Source organism: Corvus brachyrhynchos, unplaced genomic scaffold (genome assembly GCF_000691975.1).
Source record: "Corvus brachyrhynchos isolate BGI_N302 unplaced genomic scaffold, ASM69197v1 scaffold544, whole genome shotgun sequence".
NCBI classification, from domain to species: Eukaryota; Metazoa; Chordata; class Aves; order Passeriformes; family Corvidae; genus Corvus; species Corvus brachyrhynchos.
In genome coordinates this window covers 3,012,980-3,021,456 of record NW_008238325.1, presented here as the reverse complement: position 1 = coordinate 3,021,456, position 8,477 = coordinate 3,012,980, and the positions used below count along the sequence as shown (strand labels likewise).

Here is an 8,477-nt window from a genome sequence, read left to right as displayed (position 1 = left end):
ACTGTGCTCTTGGGCAGAACTGTTCATGTTCTGGTGAGATCTGAGACTTGCTCTAGAAGCAAACGTGTGTGAGCTCAGTTCCAAGGGGAAATGGTTTTAAATATTGATGTTCACAGCTTACAGCCTGTTCCTACAGTGTTTACAGCCTCATGCAAAATGTGTGTGTCAAAGATTCTCCTTCCTGTCACATTGCTACAGCAGTGTTTTAGAACCTCATTTTTGCAGGAATCCAGCATCTGCCCAAATTGGAGAACTTTGTGTTTGGGGCTGACAGTCTTTGGTAACCGTGTGTGCAGCAGATGAGAGGGATCTGAGAACAAACTTCTAGTGCAAAAAGCAAAAGATACTCAAGTGAGTTGTAGTGATGAGAAATGGAGTGCAAGCATGTTGTTGGGGCTGCATGTGTTGGGCTTTTGGGGTTTTTTTGTTGATTTTGTGTTTTAATTTGTGTAGAATTTGTTTGTCTGTAATCAAAAATCTTGCTGTGTTTCCCAGGTAAGAGTCTGTGTGTGTGTGTGTGATCTGACTTCACTGGGACTGGAATCAGAATTCCTCCCTTTCCACAGATGATCTCACCTCAATGATCTCAGTTCTGGAGCATTCCTTATGGAACAGACCCTTACGGTGCTGAAGGAACCCCCAACAAAACCTGGTCAATGATGATGAGCGGAGATGTTCCTGCAGAAAGCTCCAGAACAGCCATCACATTTTCTCTGTGGCTGTTTTAAATTTCTGAAGGATACAACTGCTCCAACAAACACCGGGGCTGCTTTGCTGCTGTCCATGCCAGAGGTGACATATTGTGCATAAAGCAAGTACTCAAAGTAAATCCTTAATCTGCACTATCCAACAAGTCCCAGATCCTACATAAACCACTGTAAAATTAGAAGTCAGTTAACCAGAACTTGCAAGTCATTCAAGTAAGTCTTAAAATATTGAAAGCAGCTGTTCTGTATTGACTATTTTTAGTTTTGGCAGTCTTGGGTCTCTTGGAGGTTTGGGTGAAGAGCAGACTGATCAAGAAGCCATAACTTTGTTTTGTAGTCCTTGACAGAGAGTTTTAGGAAAATGGTGCCTGACATGTAACTTCAGCTTCAATGATACAAACCCCATTTATTTCTACAAAGTTCTGTAAGGGAACATTATAAAAAGTGCTTAGTTAATAGATTTGATATTCAGGTACAGACAGATCCCAGATGCTTCTCCTCTGCTTGACAGACTGATAATGATTGTGCAAGAAATGCTGCAGCTACGAGACTGGACAGAATGATCAAAAAATTGCTAAAGTTTTTGCCTTTTGATATAGTCGTGTTAATTTGTTACACTAGGGTCAAAGGGGATGTTTTAGGTTGCTTTTGAGGGTGGTTGTAAATGGACTTCTGGGGGAAAAGCTAATCTGAAATTGAAGTTGGCTGTTTTTTCCTCTGAATCAGGTATTGCAAAAAGTACAGGTCAGTATTTATAGCAGATGTCCCTTCCCAGCTTCTCATTTGTGGGTACATTCATCTAATTCTTTGTTTCTGTAGTGTTCCTACAGTTATCCCAGTTTCAGCAATCGAGGGGACGTGTTGTATCCGCTCTTGTCCAGAGAGGTAGCTTGAAAGAATCTCTGTAGATATTCCAAAAACACTTTGTGGAGAAGCATAAAATAGGTACATTTTAGAGATCAAATCTGTGGTCCTTAAAAGCACAAAATGTGCCTCGTGTTTAACTTCCTCTGCTGGGTTGTGGTGTCTTCCCCAGGTCTGCTGCTTTGGGCTCCTGGCGTGAGCTGGGGTTGAACGTGTGTTCAGGGGTTTTCTGTGTCTGTAACAAAAGTAACTTTGGGGTGTTGTATGGACACATCCAGGACATTCGGTGTATGAAACTCTGCACCTCCCCTGCATTGTTAGGAGAGAGACAGAAGAGACGCAGGAGTAGCAACGTAGGACTGATGAAATCCTGGCCGGGCAGGGTGGGGATCTGCCACTGTGGGGTGGTTTGTGGGGTGGGGCTGGAAGCAGGACACACAGTGCCAGGTTCCCCAAATGGCAGACACGACTGTGTGGCAGGGCAGGGAGCAGGATGTCTTGCTGGGAGCTGGGGAGAAGATGGGCTCCATTCTTCTGTTTTGGGTATAAAACATTCTTTTGTGTGTGTGTGTTACGAATTTACTGGTTTTTTCCCTCCTTACATTGCTAAGCAGGTTCAAAAGTGCAGGAAACATTTGTCCAATGTGTGTTCTCAAAATCTCTTTTAAGCTGTGTGGAGCTTCATAGTGATGATTGTCGCAATGTGACTCAGGGGAGTTAGGAGCTGTGTGTGCTGGAGGATGAGATGAGTGATAATTGTATCCCTTGAATGAACTACAGCAGTATCACGTACCTCCGTTTCATATGGGGAGTTTGCTGCCAAGTTTACTGATGATTACCAAAGTTAGAATGAAAGCATGTTAACAAAGTGCTTGAGTAATTGAGTTTCTAGTGTTCGCAATCTTGATTTCCCTTCTTTTTGGGATACTCTGCTGCATCCCAGATTGGCTATTTTCTGCTGGGTTTCTTCTTTCAAATGTTATGTTTGCTTTAGTGTGGATTTTGCTTTCCCTTTCGTTGTTGGATCTTTTGGTTTTTCCTTTAATTAAAGGAAAAAGTAGAGAGGAGATTCACATCTGAGTTGCTGTATAGCACAACCTTCCTGGATTCCAGAAATACATGCCATGTCTCCACATATTTTTGCAATAAAGTTTGGGGAGAACACTGTATGTTTAAGATATTTCCAAGGCCTGGACTCTCAGCAGAGAAACAGCTCGGAAAATATTATTTCCAAAAGAACTGGGTCAGCCTGGAGTGAATTAGAGTTCACAGATACTGAGGCATTTATTCCCTTACAGTACTACTGTACTTCAGCCTCTGCAGTGACAGTTACAGACTGCTGAGCATAAATATTTATGCATACATACAAAGTTGTATCTGGTATCCACAATTTGGGAAGCACCCACATTTTTCTACTTCTAGCACAGAAAATTAGGAACTGTGTGCCTGCAGTCGCTGAGTATCAGACCAGTAGCATAGAAATTTAGCTGTGTGTTTATTTAGCCAATTATAAGCACCTAAAAAGAGTTTTCTGGATTCTCTTCAAGCACTTTTGACCTGGCACTGATTAGTTCTCAGCACTGCTAAACCAGAAGGTCCCATGGTGATTAAAGGTGTGGGGCCTTGACCTGTCTGACCCGTCTGGTTTGTGGGCAGCTCTGTCTGCAAGGGAAACCAGGCTTGTGCCACCTCTGTGTCCTTGTGACAGGGACATGGAGCCGAACCTGTCTGATGAACTACTGAGAGCCCAGGGATAGATATTCGGGGACTCCTTACAGGCTTTAGGAGACTGGCGTTGCTCAATGTGCACCTGGTGGCAGCTGTTCAGGTGCGGTGAGGCACCGAGTCATCGCTCGGGGTTTGAGCACTCAGTAGTTAACAGCAATTAACTGATGAGGAACTGGAGTTCATTTGGGAAACATGTTTGTGCATACTCATATGGAGACATAAACTGTGTTATTCCAGGAGGTAAACACACCTAAACAAATGTGTTAGGTGTCCCCAGTGCTGACAATAGAATTGTTAGTATAAATTCGTGACTGAGGTTCTGTTTGTGCACTGACTTAACACTGTTTGAATTTGAACTTGACATATTCTCTGATTCTGTGGATGTGTGTCCCTAATTCTCCGTTCTTTAACCCCATTGAAACCCCCCAGAGCCTTATGTAAGCAAATTTAACCACAGCCTGATTTTAAATATTTCCCATGCACCTAGTAGTGTGATTTTTTTTCTTTTTGAAAGTTGTAATTTCATTGTAAAAGAAAGCCTTCCTTCCCCTGTGCCTTTAGCTGAATTCTCAGATGTCTACAGTGTAAACTTTCATTTATTTTTTTCCCTATGGGTGTTTTTTAGCTTGAGGTGACACTGGGTTTGTGGGTTTATATAAATTGTGAATCTATCTTGAAATGCCAACATGTGTATTATAATTTTTTTTTTTTAATATGGTTGTTTCAAAAGACAGAGATCCTGTGGAACGCTTGCAGTAGTGGCCAGCAAGGAAGAGAAGGGTTTAAAGCTGTGTGCCCTGAGAGGGCTGCGGCAAAGCCCAGTGGGGCCTGGTGGGATGAGCAGCCCTGAGGGACACTCACACCACCTCGGAGCAGGGATGGGGGCTGCATCCCAAACGCCCTCTCTGCAGCTGCTCGGTGCTGAATCAAAGAGCAGAAGTTAGACAGAACCGTCACTTTATTTTTTTGATTTTTCAGTGGCTGCCAAGAGCTACATAAGCCCCTGAACTATGTCAGAACTGGAGGGAGAACAAAGGTGCCCTGAGTTTGCCTTTCCCTCCTGCCCTGCTGCCTCCTCTGCGCTCAGGAGCTTTGTGAGCCTCAGAGTCTGTGGGTCACTGCAGGGGTGTGTGGTCACATAGATGGAAACGTACATGCTCCAAAATTAAAAAAACCCCACGATTTTCAGCTCTATACTTAGGAAGCAAGGCTGCTGTGTTGCCTTGGTGTAAGTACTGGCCTGTAGGAACTTTGCAGAAGGAAGGATGAGTTCCTTTGGGTGGCCCCACCCTCCACTCTGAAGAAAACTGGATATACTCTCTGGGATCTAGAGGTTGAATGGAAAACATATGATGTGAGTAGGCTCGAAACTGAATTAATTAGAAACTCTTACAATTTTTAGTCACTTGAAATGGGGTCAATTTCAAATCAATCTCTTTGCAAGATGAAACACACTGACTTCAAAACGGGATTTTGTGGTGATACATCACAGCACTTATCACATTAACAAAGGGCTGAGCCAGCAGGTAACGAGGTATGTACTCAGCTGGTGCTGAGCTTTCTTCCAAGGGCAGGTATTATTTTTAAGTCTAATAACTACCCTTACGGAAAAAGCAAATATTTCTTTTAAACCCTCAGGAAAGGTTCAATCTGAAAAACAGTGATTGCAGGACTCAGGGAAGATTATGGTAATTTATTTCAATTAATTCAATGCAAAACAGATTATATATCACTGTGCTTCACCATCTTGTGGAAAATCTAGCATTCAAAATGTGGCATAATCAGATTTTGATTTATGCAAACTCTCTCTGGAAGACACTAGGCCAGTCTCTTGTTTTGCAGCGATGGGAAGTTAATGTTTCCCTGAAGATGGGTTTCTGGCAAGGCTGAGATCAGCTCTGGCCGCTGGGCTGGGGCTCTGGGAGGGCAGAACTGCTCCATTGGGAACAGGACAGCTCTGCCAGCAGGCACAGGGGTGCCCCCTCAGAACCTGCAGCCTGATGACCAGAGCCAGCTGAGGATCATCCCACGGGGCTCTGGTCTCAGCAGTCGGTGTTCTGCACGGAGAACTTCACGCAGGGATCAGCTCAGCTGTTTCCAGCAGAGGCTCGGGAGGCTGAGGGCACAGAGCAGCGCGGCCCCACCTTTTTTTTTTCCTGTGCGGGGTCTCGCTCTGCCCCTTCCTCTGCCCCCTCTGCTCCCTGCTTGTGCCCCCTCCCTGCAGCTGTACAAGGGAAGCGTCTGAAGATCTCGGGACACTTCTCTGTTCTCAGCTTCCTCAGCTCTCCCCTTTCACACACACACAGTTCTGCTTCCTCCAATTCTACCCCAGCAGAAAAAAACACAATGGCTGCAGCTGCATTTGGGGTGCTGGGAAGGAAGCCCACGGTATCACTGAGCTTGGGATGCGTAGATGCTCTGTTTGGCTGCGGTTCCCCTGTGACACCCCACGGGGCCGGGGCTGCAGAAGTGCCCCCAGAGCCAGGGCACAGCCTGCCCAGGCAGAGCGGAGGATGCAGGGAGCTCCGGTGCTGAATGACTGGCTCGAGGTTAACAAAAGGGTTATCAGCAATGTACATTTCCAGTCACTGTCGTTTCAGTCCCTGCTCATTTCACGGGGTGTAGAACAGGTGCTGTGTGACAGCAGCTCTGCCTGATCTGAAACATAACCCAGTGGATGAATCGCAATGCCCCCGCCTGGCTGGGATCTGTGGTCCTCGGGCTTTGTGCTATAGTGAGGGAACTTACAAACGCTAATTTTAAGCAATAAATGCTGATTAATGTTTAGGGTTTAAGCTATTAAAAGGGTTTGTTCTGATGAGAAGCAGTCACCACGCTGCTGACTTCCCTTTGGCTCTTAAAAGGTTTAAGGTTATTGAATTATTTGTTTCATAATGCTAAATACCTTTATATATTTATTGTTTTGTGGGCTACTAATTTCTACTCTTTGTTGATCCTGTTGAATACATGCCTCTTCTGTGTGTTTTTAGGCATGTCTGAGGGAGCAGGGCTGGTGCTATGACCCTTGCTCGGGTTTCGCTCTGAGCTCCCAGGCTTCCCAGAGGCGATTTCCTGTGCTCGGGTGCTCGCAGCACCTTCTGGTGCAACAGCTCTGTAACATCAGGCTCCCGCGTGTGCTCCTGCAGCCGTGCTGCCTGCAAAACTGTTATAAAATGTTGGTGTCAGGAGCTGTCGGTTCTTTGTGTGAAGCTTGCTGGGCAGCAGATGCCAGCTCCAGCAGCTGCGGACGCGGGCGGTGGCTCCCGCAGCCCGGGACCCTGTGATGCTGCACCGGGCACTCGGCTCCTGCTGCCGTGCTGGGGCCATCGCGTGGCCCCCGGTGGCCAAGTGGCGCTCCGAGTGTGCTGGGAAAGCCAGGCCAGGCCGGGCTGAGCCTCCGAGGGGCTCGCGGAGCAGCTGCTTTCGGGGTTTGCAGCTGCTGCACTCAGCCTTGGGAGCTCCAGGAACTGACTTCGGAATAGAAAGTCCTTGGGTGTATTCTGTCCTTTTTCTCAGCCATACTAGTTCCCTAATATGTTTAGGAGTTGGCATTTATGTTTCTCCATTTATGTTTCACCAAACTGGCTGGCTTTTCTGAGCCTGTTTGGGTAAAAACTGAGAGTAAATATGTGTTTGGTTTTTTTTTGGTTTTTTTTGGTTTTTTGTAAATCAGTGTCTGCTCCAAGTTGTACTTGAATTGACAAGTTCCAGGTTTGATTCCTAAAGAGAGTAAGTGCATTAACTCGTGTCGTTAGCCCATCACCTTCCCAGACAGCCGCAGGGGAAGGTTTTCAAGAGGAAGGTACTTGATATTTCTCAGCTGGAAAGTGCCAGCCAGTGGCTTAGTCTGGATCAATTAACGAGGTTTGTCCTGTTGCCAGTGCTCATTTTTATTATCCAGACTTCCCTTTTGGGAATAGCCTGAATAGATGGAATCAGTGCTTCTGCCTTAAGTGTGTGGCAGTTGGGATTTGAGGTTGTTTCTTCACCAACCCTCTCTCCCTCACTTTCTGATTTATGGGTTTGTAAGAAACTAACAGTTTTATAAAGACAAGGATTTGTGCTGTAGTTCACAAGGACAGTGAACATGAACTCAGAACCTTCTACATGGGTTACACAACAGCCATTACCAAGTACAGCAATTGAATCCCTTTCTTTTCTTGGCAGATGTGCCTTTGGCAGGGGCTCAGCCTGGAGCAAAGGAGGCTTGGAGGGACCTTCTCACTCTCCACAACTCCCTGACAGGAGGGGGCAGCCAGGTGGGGGTCAGGCTCTGCTCCCAGGGAACAGGGACAGGACAAGAGGAAATTGGTACTTCAGGCATTTAGAAATATTATGTACTTTGTGTGTATCAGTGTTTTTAAATGATGTTGTATAATTATTCAGTGGTAATCGCTAGTATTTCATTAGGGTTTTTTGTCCCCTTGTGAGTTCTCACCTGCCCACACTGTCCTGCACAGACATCCCCAGGTCGGTGAGCGAGCTCTGGGCCACTGCAGCACAACCCCAACACCCCAGTCCAGAGCAGGGCTTTCTCTCACCATACAATCTGCAGTTTCTGACATGGATGCTTCCCTTCACACACGGCTGGGCAGGCAATTTCTGTGCTGATCACCATAGAAACCTGCAGATCCATCACTTGGTCCGACTGTTCCCATGCTGTAGCAGGGAGCTGGCACCAGAAAATGCAAATAAGGGCGGGAGAGAAGCATGGTGAAAGCAGTGCCTTTCTTCTTTATTTTAGCAAAGCTGATCTTTATTCTAAGCTGCCCCTATTCCTTTTCAACCCAAACTCAGGCTTTCTCCTCAATAATATTTTTGTGGGGCTTCCCTGAGCAGTTGTGCTGTCCCTGCTGCCTGTCTGGGATGGGGCTTTTGTCACAGACCTCAACATGGGACTGGGTTTGGTCTTCCCCACATCTGATCAGACCCCAGGGGGGTCTTTCTCAGTACCTTGAAGTGTCCTGGACCCACCAGCTCCTGTCCTGTGGGGTGGGGCTGGGGAATTTTTATAGCTTGTCTCAATTGGTTGCATAGGATCTCAGGTAATTCTATTACTGATCAATAATTTTTTCAATGCCATACTATCGACAGCTAAAACATGAATGATTCCCAGAAATATTGGTAAAGGGGTTGATTTTCTTAAGAGAATGGAAAGGTGAGGGAAGGCTGATTTAC

General features: G+C 46.0%; 1 long non-coding RNA gene across 1 annotated transcript; it reads left to right on the top strand.

The window, feature by feature from the left end:
- Window positions 1-6: 6 nt before the first annotated feature.
- On the top strand, window positions 7-1,641 carry LOC108446778. Its single transcript, XR_001862077.1, has 2 exons — window positions 7-351; window positions 567-1,641. It is a non-coding gene; the product is annotated as an uncharacterized LOC108446778 (long non-coding RNA).
- The last annotated feature ends 6,836 nt before the right edge of the window (window positions 1,642-8,477 follow it).